Source organism: Neofelis nebulosa, chromosome 2 (assembly GCF_028018385.1).
Source record: "Neofelis nebulosa isolate mNeoNeb1 chromosome 2, mNeoNeb1.pri, whole genome shotgun sequence".
In the NCBI taxonomy this organism is placed as follows: domain Eukaryota; kingdom Metazoa; phylum Chordata; class Mammalia; order Carnivora; family Felidae; genus Neofelis; species Neofelis nebulosa.
The window spans coordinates 72,879,590-72,894,890 of NC_080783.1; the positions used below are offsets into that span (position 1 = coordinate 72,879,590).

General features: G+C 37.6%; 1 protein-coding gene and 1 pseudogene across 2 annotated transcripts in view; both read left to right on the top strand.

The window, feature by feature from the left end:
• Positions 1 to 15,301, top strand: part of BAZ2B (bromodomain adjacent to zinc finger domain 2B) — a 321,736-nt gene that overhangs the window by 21,269 nt on the left and 285,166 nt on the right. The window lies entirely within an intron of this gene.
• LOC131491579 (complement component 1 Q subcomponent-binding protein, mitochondrial-like) lies at positions 2,760 to 11,268 on the top strand (annotated as a pseudogene).

Consider the following 15,301-nt stretch of genomic DNA (forward strand, 5'->3'; position numbering starts at 1 on the left):
TGCTTAGTAATTGACGTTTCAGTATTTTACTTTAGAAATTATGTATCTAATAATCATTTAATCAACTCAAAAATTTTTTTAAGTTATCTTGAAAGAGAGAGATTTTGAGCTGCGGAGGGGCAGAGAGAGGAGAGAGTGAGAATCCCTAGGAGGCTCTGCACCCATACAGAGCCCAACACGGGACTCAAATCCACTAACCATGAGATCATGACCTGAGCCAAAATCAGACACTTAACCAACTGAGTCACCTGGGCATACATAATCAACTCAATTTAATACCACTCCGAGGTTTTTTGATTACCTAAAGATCTTGAAAATTACCTTCATGGGAATGCAAACTGGTACAGCCACTCTGGAAAATAGTGTGGAGGTTCCTCAAAAATCTAAAAATAGAACTACCCTATGACCCAGCAATAACACTACTAGGAATTTACCCTAGGGATATAGGAGTGCTGATGCTTAGGGGCACATGTACCCCAATGTTTATAGCAGCACTTTCAACAATAGCCAAATTATGGACAGAGCCTAAATGTACCTCAACTGATGAATGGATAAAGAAGTTGTGGTTTATATATACAATGGAATACTACTTGTCAATGAGAAAGAATGAAATCTGGCCATTTGTAGCAACATGGATGGAACTGGAGGGTATTATGCTAAGTGAAATAAGGCAGTCAGAGAAAGGCAGATATCATATGTTTTCACTCATATGTGGATCTTGAGAAACTTAACAGAAAACCATGAGGAGGGAAAGGAGGGAAAAAAAAAGTTACAGAGAGGGAAGGAGGCAAACCATAAGAGACTCTTAAATACAGAGAACAAACTGAAGGTTGATGGGAGTTGGGGGAGAGGGGAAAGTGGGTGATTGTCAATGAGGAGGGCACTTGTGGGATGAGCACTGGGTGTTGTATGGAAACCAATTTGACAATAAATTATATTAAAAATTACCTTAAAGCTGCCAAGCTACAAAGCATAGTTACTGTTGAAATAAAAATTTGCCAGAATAATGATTCAATTTAGTTGAACATAGGAGTTTATATTTTTCAAAATTATAAACATTGTATGGGATTAATGTTAGCTTGTTTGGTTAACACCATAACTTCTTTTAAAAACCAAATTTATTAAATTAGTCTAATTTGCCAAATATTTGCCTTAATTATACAAACTGGGGTCTTAAAACGTCCTGACTTTGTGGCACTTTGTGGTCCTGAGATTTGGGGCACCTGGATGGCTCAGTTGGTTAAGTGCCGACTTTGGCTCCAGTCAACATCTCACAGTTCGTGATTTCAAGCCCTACTGTGTGCTGACAGCTTGGAACCTGGAGCCTGTTACAGATTCTGTATATCCTTCTCTCTCTCTCTGCTCCTCGCCTGCTTGTGCTCTGTTTCTCTCTCTCTCTCTCTCTCTCTCTCTCAAAAATACAATGAACATTAAAAAAAATTTTTTTAAGTAAATAAAAGATTACAAGTTTAATTTCTTTATTCTCTGGAAATTTTACAGATGGTAAAAGGCCTGAAAATGGGTGGTGGTAATGGTTACACAACATTGTGAATGTACCTAATTTTAAATTTGAAATGCTTAAATGTACATTTTAAAATGGTTACAATGGTAAATGTTATGTATATTTTACCACCCCACCCCACCCCACCCCCCCCCCCCAGAAAAAAAGAAAGGCACTGATAATTTATTATGATGTCCTGGATAGGCCATCTGTAACCCTTTTTTGCTTTTGCTAAAAAGTCTTATACAATTTTTTCTCTTAGGAACATTCTTTTTTTTTTTTTTTTTTTTTTTTTAGAATCTGATACTTTTTACAACTGCAAAAGTACACATCTGAATGATACAGAAGTTCCCAAATTTAAAGGGCATTGCTGTACATGGTGAAAACAAACCTCTTGTCAACAGAATGCAATTTCTACTAATCCTAAAATTTGATGGCACTTTTGAATCTGCCTATTTTCAAATGTTATATATTTATGTATAGATGATACATAAAAAGCCTAGAATGACATGCAGCAAAATGTGAAAATGTGCTTATTGGTAGTGAGCTTATTTTGTGATTAACTACACCTTTTGACTTTTCCACAATATGCATGTGTTACTTGAATAAAAATATAATTTTTATGTTTTCCATGCTTCCATATTTGACCTTCTTTGTTTCTTTTTTTCTTTTAATTTAATTTAATTTATTTTTTTAAATGTACACCCAAGTTAGTTAGCATATAGTACAACAATGATATCAGGGGTAGATTCCTTAATCCCCTGTACTCATTTAGCCCATCCCCCCTCCCAGAACCCCTCCAGTAACCCTCTGTTTGTTCTCCATATTTAAGAGTCTCTTATGTTTCATCCTCCTCCCAGTTTTTATATTATTTTTGCTTCCCTTCCCTTGTGTTCATCTGTTCTGTGTCTTAAAATCCTCATATGAGTGAAGTCATATGATATTTGTCTTTCTCTAATTTCGCTTAGCATAGTACCCTCTAGTTCCATCCACGTAGTTGCAAATAACAAGATTTCATTCTTTTTGGTTGTCAAGTAATACTCCATTGTGTATATATATATATATATATATATATATATATATATATATGTGTGTGTGTGTGTGTGTGTGTATATATATATATACACACATATATATATACCACGTATATATATATACCATATATATATATATATATATATATATATATATACATACATATATATATATATACACCACATCTTCTTTATCCATTCATCCATTGATGGACATATGGGTTCTTTCCATACTTTGGATATTGTTGATAATGCTGCTATAAACATGGTGGTGCATGTGTCCCTTTGAAACAGCACACCTGTAATCCCTTGGATAAATACCTAGTAGTGCAATTGCTGTGTTCATAGGGTAGTTCTATTTTTAATTTTTTGAGGAACCTCCATACTGTTTTCCAGAGTGGCTGCACCAGCTTGCATTCCCGCCAACAATGCACAAGAGATCCTCTTTCTTCGCATCTTCGCCAACATCTGTTGTTCCCTGAGTTGTTAATGTTAGCCTTTCTGACAGGTGTGAGGTGGTATCTCATTGTGGTTTTGACTTGTATTTCCCCAATGATGAGTGATGTTGACCATTTTTTCATGTGTCAGTTGGCCATCTGGTTTTCTTCTTTGGAGAAGTGCCTATTCATGTCTTTTACCCATTTCTTCACTGGATTATTTGTTTTTTGGGTGTCGAGTTTGATAATTCTTTATAGATTTTGTATACTAACCCTTTATCTGATCTGTCATTTGCAAATATATTCTCCCATTCCATTGGTTGCCTTTTAGTTTTGCTGATTGTTTCCTTCACTGTGCATAAGCTTTTTATTTTGATGAGGTCCCAATAGTTCATTTTTGCTTTGTTTCCCTTGCCTCTGGAGATGTGTTGAGCAAGAAGTTGCTACGGCCAAGATCAAAGAGGTTTTGCCTGCTTTCTCCTCAAGGATTCTGATAGCTTCCTGTCTTACATTGAGGTCTTTCATCCATTTTGAGTTTATATTTGTGTATGGGGTAAGAAAGTGGTCCAGAATCATTTTTCTGCATGTCACTATCCAGTTTTCCCAGCACCATTTGCTGAAGAGACTGTCTTTATTCCATTGGATATTCTTTCCTGCTTTGTCAAAGATTAGTTGGCCATACGTTTGTGGGTCCATTTCTGCATTCTCTATTCTGTTCCATTGATCTGAGTGTCTGTTTTTGTTCAATAGGAACATTCTTAATAGAGAGGTAATATTTGGATGCATAGAACTAAACAGAGGTACATTCCAAATTGTCTGTAGATAAAGATGAAAACATTTGGCCAAAGTTTTTATGTTGACTCTGGAAAATAGTGGTCAAAATGTAGATTTTGGACATACTTTGTTTTCTGATGTTTACAGGTTAGCAGTTGATGTATTTTATAAATGAACATTTACTTTTTATTATTTAGTTCTCTCATAGAGGTAGGGGCTTAAAGTTTGTTTCCCTTAGCAGTAAGAGCAAGCCCATTAGGTATGAATTTTGGCCAAACTGCATTACATCTTAATGCTTTACTTTGTCCTTTACTTATTAAAAGTATTTGCTGTAGGCAAGGAACTCACAGAGTTGGGGTGGGAGGAAATAAAAAGATGAATAATATCCTATTGATTATCAAATTTAGCAAAATACTCATGTTTAATAGCATTATATGGCATGTTTGAAAACCTTACATATCATTATTCTGTATGTATCATTTTCCAACCTGTTTTTTCCACTAATCTTTGTATTTTAATTTCTGTGGCTCAGGAAACTGGGATTGACTTAGGTTGTTTTAACTCAGCATCTCTTTTGAGGTAGCTATCAGGCTTCCAGCTGGGACAGCAGTTACCTCAAAGCTCTACTGGTGCTGGAGAATTGGATGCCAAGCTCACATTTTTATTGACAGTTCCTTGTTGGCTTTTGGCAGGCGGCCTCAGTTCTTTGCCACATGGTCATTTCCATAGTGCTCCTTCTGACATGGCTTTTTGCTTCCCCCAGAGTAATGAGAGAGAGACAGAGACAGAGACAGAAATATAGACTCTTTGGAGTGAAAATGTTTTGAGAGAGGAAAAAGAAAAATTTGAACTTAAAGCAACTTAGAAAAGAATAAACAGTTGAAAGGATTTAACTAATTCAGGATTTTAGATACTCAAACTTAAGATGATCCCAGAAATATTTAGAAACTCTGCTAGAGAAATTCGTATTCCAGATAAATATGTATTTCATTATATGCATATATATGAAAGATTCATACCAGTATTAATAGGTTTGTTTTCATTCTTAAATATAGTTGCTTTGCTTAAAAATAAAAGGTCATAAAAGGTCATATTAGAATCAGCTGTTTCAAAGAAAATCACAGTCTAAAATGGAGTCCTAGTTAAGATCACAAAATACGCTATCATATTTTAAAGCCTTCATGCTAGTAGTATGAGTTTTGTGCTAGAAAGTAAATCTGGACACTTGGTGAGTTTAGGGTTTTGTTTTTTTGGCCACCCATAGTGGGAGTGGGACCAGATTTTTTAGAGAAGTTAAATTAAAATGAAAATATTTTTCTGTGAAGATAATCAAGGAAAAAATACTGGACTGGCAGACTCCTCCTTTTGAGTTGCTTTTAGATTAAATGAACTGTGATTCCCTTCTTCCTTTTCATAGTTTAGATTATTTCTTAAAATTAAATTACTGTATATGCCATTCAGTACTTGACTCTCCCCACATAACTGTTAACTTAAAATATTTGCTTCCGCTTCTTGAGTCTACCTTTGTTACCATAGAAACAGAAGTGGACTAGGAAAGTTGGCAAAGCAGCCATCAACTGAAATTAATGAGGAGTCTAATTCTTTACCTGTAGTTGTGTTTAATTTACAACTCCTGTTTTAAAGATATGCAGTGTAAGGTCGGTTGACTAGGAGGAAAAATAACCTGAAAACTTAATTCTCATTTGCTTCAGACTTGTTCATTTGCCTAAAAAGCTATTGAGAAAGAGCCTTTCTAACAGCTTGGAAAAGAGCTTTTCATTCTTGTGAATGGTTAGACTACTATCTATTCTGTGCTGCTGTATCTTTAGATGTTTATAATGTGCTTTTCATTCATAGGTATTACAATAACACATGTTTTCTAGGGAATGAGATTTGATATTATGTGATATAAGCCTACTGTGGTCAATATATTTTCACACATACTATTTAAGTGAACCCTGAAAAATATAGATCTTAAATTCTGAGAAGGTATTGAAAATATTATTAGATGTAGTTAAGACTGTTACTTATCATGTCAAGAAATAAATGTTTTAAAATAAGCTTTTATTTTAATTTAATTTTTTAATGTTTACTTATTTTTGAGAGAGAGAGAGAGCATGAGAGGCAGAGGGGCAGAGAGAGAAGGAGACACAGAATCTAAAGTAGGCTCCAGGCTCTGAGCTGTCAGCACAGAGCCCCACGTGGGGCTTAAACTCATGAGCCGTGAGATCATGACCTGAGCCGAAGTCTGATGCTTAATTGACTGAACCACACAGGTCCCCCTAAAATCAACTTTTAAAATGTAAAATGTCGGGGTGCCTGGGTGGCTCAGTCAGTTGAGCGTCTGACCCTTTTTTCTTCTCGAAGGTAAGCGATTTATTTATGTTTTTTAAATGTTTATTAATTTTGAGAGAGAGAGAGAGAGAGAGAGAGAGAGAGAGAGAATGTGAGCAAGCAGTGGAGGGGCAGAGAGAATCCTAAGCAGGGATTAACTTAACTGATTGAGCCACCCAGGCACCCCGAGCAACTCAGCTCAGGTCATGATCTCATGGTTCGTGGGATGGAGCCCTGAGTTGGGCTCTATGCTGTGAGCTTGGGATTCTTTCTCTCTCCTTCTCTCTCTGTCCTTCCCCTGCTTGCACACTCACGCTGTTTCTCTCCCTCTCAGAAGAAATAAACATTAAAAAAAATAGTAAGACTTGAATGTCAGAATTACTCCTTGATCCATTGGCTACAGAATGGATATTGTATTAGCAAGCATGACAGCAGCATGAGAGCTCTGTAGTGACCAGGTGCATGGTCAATGAGCAGTAATACTTTGAAAGGAATCTTTTTTTTGAGCAATAGTTCTCAACAGTGGGCTTAATTCAGTACACAATGTTTTAAACAGATGTGCTATCATCCAGGCTTTATTGTTTCATTTATAGAGCATAGGCAGAGTAGATGTAGCGTAATTCTTAAGGGCCTAGGAGTTTGGGAATGGCAAATCAGTATTGGCTTCAACTTCAAGTCACCAGCTGTGTTAGTCCCTAACAAGAGTCAATCTGTCCTTTCAAGGTTTGAAGCCAGATATTGACTTCTCCTCTCTAGCTGTGAAAGTCCTAGATGACATCTTCCAATTGAACGCTATTTGTCTACATTGAAAAATATGTTGTTTAGTGTAGGCATCTTCTTTAATTCTCTTAGCTAGATCTTCTGGATAACTTGCTGCAGCTTCTACATCAGCACTTGCTGCTTCACCTGATGCTTTTACGTTATGAAGATGGCTTCTTTCCTTAAATCTCATGAGCCAACCTCTGCTAGCTTCCAGCATTTCTTCTGCGACCTCCTTTCCTCTCTCAGTCTTTATACAATTGAAGAGTTAGTGCCTTGCACTGGATTAGGCTTTGGCTTAAAGGGATTTTTTGACTGGTTTGATCTTCTGTCTAAATCACTAAAACTTTCTCCATATCAACAATAATGTGGTTTCACTTCTTATCATTCGTGTGTTCTTTAGTGTAGCAGTTTTAATTTCCTTCAAGAACTTTTCCTCTACATTTACAACTTGGCTGTTTGGCACAAGAGCCCTAATTTTTGACCTGCCTCAGCTTTCAACATGCCTTCATCATTAAGCGTAATCATTTTTGCTTTCAATTTAAAGTAGGAGACATTCCTTTACCTTTAACACTTAGACGCCATTGTAAGGTTATTAAATGGTCTAATTTCTATATTGTTGTGTCTTGGGGAATAGGCCCAAGTTGAGAGAAGGAGACAGGAGATCTGTCCATCAGTGGAGCAATCAGAACACCTCCAACATTTATTAAGTTCATCATCTTGTATGGGCATGGTTCATGGCACCTCAAAACAATTATAATCATAACATCAAAGATCACTGATCACAGATCACTATAACAAATACTATGATAATGAAAAAGTTTGAAATAGGGTATTTATAGTGGGGCATGGGCTGGGATCTTCCACTTGGGTCATCCTTTGTGCCCACACGTGTCTATGGCCCCGATGTTGCCTCTGCTGTACTGAGTGCCTCATGATCTGGGCTCCCTAGCGTTCCCGGCTTTTTTTTTGGGGGGGGGGGCTTCTGTGACCAGCCCAGCCCCTCTGCCTTGGGCTCTGCTGCAGCCATGCCTGGCCTTGTATGGGGCACTTGAGGCCCCCTCACCTGCAGATGGGCTGGATCAGCAGGGCCTCCTGAGCTCTCGAGGGCCCTGTGGCTGCAGCTGCCGCATGCTGCACAACCAGGAAGACAAAGCTTTTGTTGTATCCCTGGATGATGAAATTAAGGAGAAAAAAGATACAGAAGCATTAAGTCCCTCCCCAAGATGTCTGGAGGTTAGGAGCTGGAAGTGAATGGGACAGAAGTCAAATTAATGTGGAAAGTAGCTGAAGAAAAGATCACTGTCACTTTCAACATTAACAATAGCATCCTGCCAACATCTGATGGGGAGGAGGATCCTTCCCTGAGGGAGAAGGTTGAAGAACAGGAACCTGAATTGTCCACTCCTAATTTCATGGTTGAAGTTAAAAGAATGCTGGTAAGAAGGCCCTATTCCTGGACTGTCACTATCCAGAAGATGAGGTTGGGCAAGAAGAGGAGGACGAGAGCGACATTTTCTCCATCAGTGAGGTGAGCTTTCAGTCCATTGGCGAATCTGCATGGAAGAACACAAATTACACACTCAACACCAATTCCTTGGGCTGGGCCTTATATAACTACCTGATGGATTTTGTGGCAGCCGGAGGGGTGGATAACACTTTTGCAGGTGAGTTGGTGGAGCTCAGCACTGCCTGGGGAGCACCAGGAATACATTGCTTTTCTCGAAGGTCTCAGAAGTTTTGCCAAGAACCAGTAGAACAGACAAGACGTTGAACATCTTAGATTTATAGTAGGCTTTGGCCAGGAAACAAACCTACTCTGAAGTCAGACACACACGTATTCTGAGATGGTTTTCATCTCATTCATTATCACTGAAAATAATTCGAACTTAAACAGTCTTGTAAATAATTACAGTAGAGGATGATAAATGCATCAGAAAAATTAGATTTAATGTAAAGAGGTAGCTCTGAAGAAGGTAACTGTGAGATGGGTAATATTTTAGGGAAAAAGTCACCATATTGTTCTACTCTGAAGGCAAGGGCTGCATTTTATCATCTAAAAGTTACATATTTATAACACATAGCCCTAGACCTTAAAATTGGTAATATAGTTGGGGTGCCTGGGTGGCTCAGTTGGTTGAGCATCTGACTTCGGCTCCGGTCATGTTCTCACAGTCTGTGGGTTCGAGCCCTGCATCGGGGCTGTGCTGACAGCTCAGAGCCTGGAGCCCGCTTCAGATTCTGTGCTCTCTCTGCTCCTCTCCCACACATGTTCTGTCTGTCTGTCTGTCTCTCTCTCTCTCTCTCAAAAATGAATAAACATTAAAAAAATACTGGTAATATAGTCATAGTCAATAAATATTAGTGATTAAACAAGTTGAAATCTTAGCAGATTTTTGAAGAATTAATTGAAATATGTTCACGTGGGCAAAATGGGAAAGCACAGTGCTAGCAAATAATATTGGAAGATCAGGCTAGCAAGTGATGAAGAATCTTGCAGGTGATGGGACATTAGTGAGGGTTTTTTTTTTTTCGTTAAGTTTTTTGAAAGGAGGAGAGGGACATGATTAGATTTAGTCAGGTTTAGGCTTTAGAAAAGGATCTCTACTGGCATTGTGGAAGATGTAATTGAGGGAAAAGAGAGAGAGAGAAGTCATCTTTTCTTAGTAATGAATTTCAACATGTAAAACCTTGTAGGATCAAAATTTAACTGAGCATCTAAATTCAAGCTTTTACACATTTATATTATTTAGTTTTAGAGTTTATATTATCCCAGTCTAAATATATTTTATGTTGAATAGTTTCAATTTTTCAATATATTTTTAGTTATCCTTATGATACGTTTTAATATTCAAAATGACCAATTCATATATACTAGTGGTATTTGGATACATATCAGGGAGAATAGTTAGTGAACTTGCTTAATTTTTTTTTTTTTTTAAGTAGGAAATTTATAAGCCTGAAGTTGATGAACTTGTTCAACTGGAGATTAGTTAACACCTTTAAGGTAGCTTAATAATAAGCTTAGCAGCAATTTGCCAAAAAAAATTCTGAATTGTATGTAGAATTAGGTGATTTGATTACTTCCATTCAGCAGATTTGTATATAGTCCAGCACCTTCCACACACACAAAAAACAAAACAAAATGAAGGCAGATATTTTCAAGGTTTAAGTAATACTTTTAGTCTTGATTTTTACAAATCCTTTTTTGCTGTAGCAGATGTAAACTTCTAATCATGCTATAATTACCACAAACTCTAGATCATCAATAAATTAACAATTGGCAGTGGGTTTTCAAGTTTAATGTGATATTTTAATAATAAGGCTGTAATTGTGAAATAAGTATAGTATCCTAAAAATAATAACCTGCATCTTTACTACACATAAAATCATTTATTAAATACATTTAAATTCTGAGTATTAAATCTGCTTTACTCATACTTAATTGAGAAGTTTGTGAGTGAACAACATAAGGGTGACTTTTGCTAAAAATACAGAATGAGTAGGCATGCAAGGGAAAAAGTCATTTATTTAGGCCAAGGTTTTGAAAAGACAATTAATTTTTTTAAGTTTTTTTATTTTTTTAAGTAATCTCTATACCCTATGTGGGACTCAAACTCACAACTCCAAGATCAAGAGTCACATGCTCTTCAGACTGAGCCAGCCAGGCACCCTTAAAAAGATTAATCTTAAGTAAGCATTCAGGTAGCAAGCAGGTCACAAGTGGTAAGATTTCTAATAAGAGAGAGATGAGGAAAACTGAAAGAAGTCTTATTGCTTCCATTAAGCACAGGGACAAAGTCTAGTTCATTTAATGCGGACATCACTTGTACTACAGTTACAAAACTAATACATAGGAAATACCTAATTGATTTTTTTAGATGATTCTGAGTATTAGGAAAAAAGACAGAGTCTTATTGAAGGAGGAAGGGAAAGTATGTTAACCATTTTATCTGGAATATTTCTAATATGGATACTTAAATTTTAAAAAATGATTTCTAATTATTATTTGCTGAATTTACAGTAACAGAAACTTCTTATCCAATGCAAGTTGGAGGTGATACCTATTCATTTAATCAAAACAGTCAAAATGGGAAATCATTAAAATATATATATACATATATAATAAACATTTATTTTTTTGAAATTTTGTTTTAATGTTTATTAGTAAGAGACAGAGTGAGCACAAGTGGGGCAGCAGCAGAGAGAGAGGGAGACACAGAATTGAAGCCTGCTCCAGGCTCTGAGCTGTCGGCTCAGAGCCCGATGTGGGGCTCGAACTCACGGACTGTGAGACCACAACCTGAGCTGAAGTCGGATGCTTAACGGACTGAGCCACCCAGGCGCTCCAAAACATTTAGTTTTGTTTTTTTTTTTTAATTTTTTTTTTTTAACGTTTATTTATTTTTGAGACACAGGCAGAGCATGAACAGGGGAGGGTCAGAGAGAGAGGGAGACACAGAATCCGAAACAGGCTCCAGGCTCTGAGCTGTCAGCACAGAGCCCGACGCGGGGCTCGAACTCACGGACTGCGAGATCATGACCTGAGCTGAGGTCAGACGCTTAGCCGACTGAGCCACCCAGGCGCCCCAACATTTAGTTTTTTTAATGTAAGCTGTTAATAACTCAAACTTTCACATTCATTTGTGATTTAAAAAAAATTTTTTTTTAATGTTTTTATTTATTTTTGAGACAGAGAGAGACAGAGCATGATCAGGGAAGGGGCAGAGAGAGAGAGAGAGAGAGAGAGAGAGAGAGAGAGAGAATCCTAAGCAGGCTCCAGGCCCTGAGCTGTCAGCACAGAGCCTGACACGGGGCTGGAACTCACAGACCATGAGATCATGACCCTACTGACTGAGCCACCCAGGCGCCCCATTTGTGATTTTTTTTTTTTTAAATCTGTCTGTTGGGGGGAGGAGAGGGAGTAAATTTGTACTTTTTATTTAAGGATTGATTCCCTAAGTGGAAATCATTGTGTCTTTCCTGAACCCACACTTCCAAAATAAAAGTTTATTATCAGATTCTTTAAAGTAGAAAGAACCTAGATACTTTTTTTTTTATTTTATTTTAGTTAACATAGAGTGCAATATTGGTTTCAGGGGTAGAATTCAGTGATTCATCACTTACATATAACACCCAGTGCTCATCACAAGTGCCTTCCTTCATACCCGTTACCCATCTAGCCCATCTCCCACCCACCTACCTCACTCTATCAACCCTCAGTTTGTTCTCTTTTATTTTTTGTGGTTTGTTTCCCTCTCTCCTCTTTTTCTTCCCTCTTCCCATATGTCCATTTGTTTTGTTTCTCAAATTCCCCATAGGAGTGAAATCATATGGTCTTTGGCTTTCTCTGATTTATTTTACTTAACATAATGTTGTTATGAATGGCATGTCGTTATGAATGGCAAGATTTCATTCTTTATGATCACTGAGTAATATTCCATTGTATTTGTATACCATCTCTTTATTCATCAGTTGATGGATATTTGGGCTCTCTCCATAGTTTGGCTACTGTTGGTAATGCTGCTATGAACATTGGGGTGCATGTACCCCTTTGTATCTGTATTTTTTGTGTTCTTTGGGTAAATACCTAAGAGTGCAATTGCTGGATTGTAGGGTAGGTCTATTTTTAGTTTTTTGAGGAAATTCCATACTGTTCCCTAGAGTGGCTGCACCAAGAACTTACATTCTTACAAAGCTTTCTGGGTGCACAGTCCCTATATATATTTATGATGTTTTCTGTAAGTATATATGCTTATCTTACCTTGTCTAATTAACAGTAACTTTAAGAAAACAAATATTTTTATCAAGTTTTTCAGAAGCATTCAGTTTTCAGGGAAATAACCTTTTTTTTTGGCACTCATTTCATTGTTTTATGTTGTAATTAATGAAATAACATAAATACAGTATCAAATATTACTAGCCTAATACAATTCAGAACAAACAAGATTTCCTAGGTATGCAAATCAAATAGTGGGAGCAAAAATACGGCCAACTAGAAAGAGAAAGAAATAGTTGCCGGTAAGATTTTTGCTTTTGCAGGGGCGCCTGGGTGGCACAGTCGGTTAAGCGTCCGACTTCAGCCAGGTCACGATCTCGCGGTCCGTGAGTTCGAGCCCCGCGTCAGGCTCTGGGCTGATGGCTCGGAGCCTGGAGCCTGTTTACGATTCTGTGTCTTCCTCTGTCTCTGCCCCTCCCCCGTTCATGCTCTGTCTCTCTCTGTCCCAAAAATAAATAAAAAACGTTGAAAAAAAAAATTAAAAGATTTTTGCTTTTGCAAAGCTTGTTTGTTCCATGTACCTAGTATTTATTACCCAATCCATCATCAATCAAATAATCTTTGAGACGTATCTCAAAGAGATCTGCCCAGAGGTAGGTACACTTGCCTTTCCGCTCCCCCATAATCCCTCTTGTTTTCATATAGTTGCTTCATATTACTCACATGTCTCCCTCTTGAATCATCATCTTTTCCCTTCTTGGATTATTACTACAACATACTAGGGAAAAAAGATACTTCTTTTCATTTCTTTCATTATTTCCATAAATTCTCTGCTTGTCACTCAGCTCTCTTGAATTTGCTACCTATAATGCTCGCCTGCCATTCTTCCTTATTCTGGCCTTAGTCATGCTTTTGCTTCACATCAGCTCCACAAAACTGTTATTGCCAGTGTTCATGATGACTTCTGTGACTTCAGTCAGTTCCCAATTCTCACTTTTTAACAAGACTTGTAGGATTTAACAAAGTTTGTCACTCTATCCTCCTTTAAATGTTCTTTTTCTTTTGCCTTCCACAATTTTCTTATTTTGTTTTTCCTCCTGGTTTTCTGTTTTCCCTTTCTTTGCTGGTTTCTCTTCATCTCTCCACCCATGCCCCAGGCCTCACTCCTTGCACAACTTCTGTTCTTTCACTGTAATCACTTTCTTGGTGAAATAATTCAATCCTTGGATTTAGATAGCATTGAAATGCTAATGACTCCCAAAGTTGCTTATTCCATTTTTTGAGGGGAGTTTTCCTATTGAAATATAATTGATGTATAATGTTATATTAGTTTAATGATACTTATGTATGATGTGAAATAATTACCCCGTTAAGTCTGGTTAACATCTATCACCGTACATAGTTACAAAATGTTTTTTCTTGTGATAAAAACTTTTAAGATATATTCCCCTAGCAACTTTCAAATATGCAATATAATTTACTATCTATAGTCACCACGCTGTATTACATCTCATGACTTATTTATTTTGTAACTGCAAGTTTGCAACTTTTGACTTCCTTACCCATGTCACCTATTCCCCTCCTGCCACTGGCAACCATCAATCTGTTCTATCAGCTTGTGGGGTTGTTTGTTTTTAAGATTCTACATGTAAGTGAGATGATACCGTATTTGTCTTTCTCTGACTTATTTCACTTAGCATAATGCCCTTGAGGTCCATCCACTTTGTCACAAATGGCAGTATTTCTGTTTTATGGCTGAGTAATATTTCATTGTACGTACGAACATTTTCCTTGTCCATTCATCCATCGGTACATACTTTGGTTGCTCCTTGACTATTGTAAGTAATGCTGCTGTGAACATGGGGGTGCGTATATCTTTTTGAGTTAGTATTTTTTACGTTCTTCTAATGAATACCCAGAACTGGAATTGCTAGACCACATGGTAGTTCAATTTTTCGTTCTTTGAGGAAGTTCCATACTGGTTTCCATAGTGGCTGCACCAATTTACTTTTTTTTTTTTTTTTGTAAAGTTTATTTATTTATTTTGAGAGAGACAGCACTCGAGCAGGGAAGGGGCAGAGAAAGAGGGAGAATGTTAAGCAGGCTCCCTGCTATCAGCACCAGTCCCACACAGGGCTCAAACTCACAAAACCCTGAGGTCATGACCTGAGCTGAAATCAAGAGCCAGACTGTAACAAGGCCACCCAGGCGCCTTGCACCAATTTAAATTGTTAACCAACAGTACACGAGGGTTCCATTTTCTGTTCATCCTTGTCAATACTTGTTATTTCTTGGATTTTTTGGATAATAGCCATTTTTTAAAATTTTGTTTTTTAATTTTTTTTTTTGAAGGAGAGAGACAAAGCATGAGTCGGGGAGGGGCAGGGAGAGAGGGAGACACAGAATCCGAAGCAAGCTCCAGACTCTGAGCTGTCAGCACAGAGCCTGAGGACGCGGGGCTCTAACCCGTGAACTGTGAGATCATGACCTGAGCCAAAGTTGGAGGCTTAACAGACTGAGCCACCCAGGCGCTGCTCCCTTTTTTTTTTAATGTTTGTTTATTTTTGAGAGAGAGAGAGAGACAGAGACAGAGACCCGGTGTGAGTGGGGGAGGGGCAGAGAGAGAAGGAAACAGAATCCAAAGCAGGCGCCAGGCTCTGAGCTGTCAGCACAGAGCCTGATGTAGGTAGGGCTTGAATTCAGGGACCACGAGATCATGACGAGAGCCAAAGTCGGCCGCTTA